We start from the raw sequence: 3448 nt of genomic DNA on the forward strand, positions 1-3448 counted from the left end.
GCCATGGGGCAAAATGGAAGGCATCGTCGGTAACACCTGGGGATGAGGCGAGCCAGTAGATGGGTCCCCAGGGCGCTGACCGGACGGCACTGTCGCTGAAAGCAGACGGGGAGCGGCAGAACCCGTGCGACGACAGAGGCGCAGCTGATTGAGATGCCGACGCACCTCACCAGAGGCCCCCAAAACCAAATACATCGCGCGGCCGAGGCAGCGAAGAATGCGCCCTGCGAGCCAACGCCGTGAACCTCGATAGTTGCAATAAAATACAACGTCGCCAGGAGCAAAAGCAGGAGTCTGCCGCTGCACAGGAACCTGATGCGGCGGATGCAGCAAAAACATCAAGGTGCGATGAGGACGACCGTGGAGCAACTCAGCCGGCGAGCGACCATCTCGGGGCTGAGATCGATACGAAGACAAAAACAGCAACAATGCGTCCTCCCGAGAATGCGACTCTTTCAATTTCAACATCTGTGACTTGAAAGTCCGGACCAATCGTTCAGCGGCACCGTTTGACTGAGGCGAAAACGGCGCGGATGTCAGATGTTGAATACCATTGGCCTGGCAGAATGACTGAAATTCTGCGGACATATATTGTGGGCCATTGTCGGAAACAATAGTCTGCGGAAGACCTTCAATGCAAAATATAGCAGACAACGCTTGGATGGCGGCGGAGGACGTCGTGGAAGACATCCGGACAACAAAAGGAAAATTACTGAAGGCGTCGACCAGAACCAAGCATCGAGCATTCCAGAAAGGACCAGCAAAATCAATGTGCAAGCGTTGCCAAGGGGAAGTGGCTTTTGGCCACGCAAAGACTTTCCGCGGCGGTGCGGATTGTTGTTCGGCACACGCCATGCAAGAAGAACACATATTCGTAATCGCAGCATCGATTCCGAACCAAGTACAGTGCTGACGTGCAAGTTGTTTCGTTCCCACTATACCCCAATGTCCTTGGTGAAGAAACCGTAAAACAGAGGACTGTAACGAACGTGGGACCACGACTCTGGACTGATCATTATCAGAACGCAACAACAAAACACCACGGCGAACAAAAAGTCTCTCCTTGTGAGCAAAAAATCTGCGAACCAACGGATCCTCGATCCGAGACTTTGACAAAGGCCATTGCGTAGCAACAAAACGTAAAACAGTAGCAAGAACAGGGTCAGCAGCTGTGGCTGTAGCTACACGACGAAAATCGATCGGAAACGATTTGACCACTCCATCGGTTTCCGAATCAATGAACATGCAAGCAAGTTCGGAAGAATCGAATGCTTTATCCTCAGCAACAGGCAAACGGGACAACGCATCGGCGTTTCCGTGCTTAGCAGTGGACCGATACAAGATCTCGTAGCGGTACTGCGAGAGGAAAATAGACCAGCGAATGAATTTCTGCGCTGTACGTGGAGGTACAGGCTTGGTCGGATGAAAAAGCGATGTCAAAGGTTTGTGGCCTGTGATGATGGTAAACTGACGACCATACAAGAAATCATGGAACTTAGTAACACCAAACACGAGAGCCAAAGCTTCTTTCTCTATCTGCGAGTAATTTCTTTGCGCTGACGAGAGCAATTTGGACGCAAAGGCAATAGGGCGATCATGGGAGCCAACTTTGTGCGCAAGCACAGCACCGATCCCGAAAGCCGATGCATCTACCATCAACAAAAGGGGTTTCTGGGGATCGAAAGGCGTGAGGCAAGTATTAGAAAGCAACGCCGATTTCAACTGGCGAAAGGCGCGTTCGCATTCCGTCGTCCAGACGAACGGAACACCTTTACGGCGTAAGCGATGAAGCGGAGCTGAAATGGAAGAGGCATTGCGCATATATTTGTGATAATAGTTAATTTTACCCAACACACTCTGTAGCTGTTTCACATTGCGAGGGGAAGGTAAATCTTGTATGGCACGGAGGTGCTCTGGACTCGGATGTATGCCTTGGGCATTGATGACATGGCCCAGGTATGGTAAGTCACGAGCAAAAAACACACATTTGTCCTTCCTCAAGCGAAGACCATTTTGTCGCAAGACCTGAAATAACGTTCGTAGGTTCGCAAGATGATCTTCTTCTGTCTGTCCGGAGATCACTATATCGTCCAGATAGTTTGCTGCAGTAGGGACCGACGCACAAATAGTTTGTAAATATTGCTGAAACAATGCAGGGGCGGATGCACACCCGAACGGCAGTCTTTTGAACCTGTACAATCCAAGATGCGTGTTAACCACCAATACGCGCTGGGATTCGTCGTCCACAGGTATTTGCAAGTACGCATCGGCTAGATCCAACTTCGAAAAATATTTTCCCGGGCACAGTTTAGCAAAAAGATCTTCCGGGCGGGGCAAAGGAAAAGTAGCAGTCACTAGTTGTGGATTCACTGTGGCCTTGAAGTCCACGCAAAGTCTCAATTTTCCGGAAGGTTTTGGCAAAATTACTAAGGGTGAGGCCCAGAGAGAAGCTTGCACACGTTCAATTACACCCTGTGATTCTAGATCGTTTAATGTTCTTGCGACCTCATCACGCAATGCGTGGGGAACATTGCGCGCTCTGAAAAATTTCGGTTGCGCGTTGACCTTCAGTTCCAAATGTGCTTCATAGTTTTTAGCGCAACCTAAGCCCGGTGCAAAAATGTCTGCAAATTCGTCACATAAGCGAGAAACACTGTCTGAAGGCACAGTCTGATTCACTGATAGGACCTGATTTACAATAGACATGTTAAACAACTGAAATACATCTAAGCCAAACAAGTTCACTGCAGTAGAAGAACGAAGAACGTAAAACGACACAAGTTTTGTTTGTCCTTTATATGTTGCAAAAAGAGTGCACTGTCCTAACACAGGAATTGTCTGTCCGGAATATGTAGTGAGCTTAATATGTGCGGCACGCAACGGAGGGGCGCCCAGTTGTTTGTACGTGTCGTGATTGAGCAATGAAACTGCAGCTCCGGTATCGAGCTGGAATGGTATCACTTTGCCTTCAAAGTCTAAGTCCACAAAAAGTTTATTATCCTGCTGACGACAAGAGCGACTGTTTTGTGCAATTTGAACAGACACTTGTACAGAATCACTTGCTAATTGACGTGATTTCCGGCGACGTCGACGCACAGTTTTTGTGGGACGAACACAGTCACTGTTAGAGAAAGTGTCACTGGACGAAGTGGAATTAACTACATGAATGTCCATGGGCGAAGGTCCACGATCCTGAGTGTCCTTGGGTCGATTCCGGCGCGAAGCAAAGGGCCTGTAATGATTGTGATTGTCTGATCGGAGCTTTTTCTCCTTTCCTATTACAGAAAAAGCAAATAGCTTGGCGTGACGGGCAATGTTCACGCGAATGTCTAGTAGCACACCGCGGGCATGATTTCACTGCATTCGTGGGCTGGCGCGGCACACGTGGCTTAGAGCGCGGCGGCAGCTGCGTTTGTTTGCGCGAAGGCAGTTGACCGGGCCGCGCAGC

This window comes from Schistocerca piceifrons, chromosome X (genome assembly GCF_021461385.2).
Source record: "Schistocerca piceifrons isolate TAMUIC-IGC-003096 chromosome X, iqSchPice1.1, whole genome shotgun sequence".
Lineage (NCBI taxonomy): Eukaryota > Metazoa > Arthropoda > Insecta > Orthoptera > Acrididae > Schistocerca > Schistocerca piceifrons.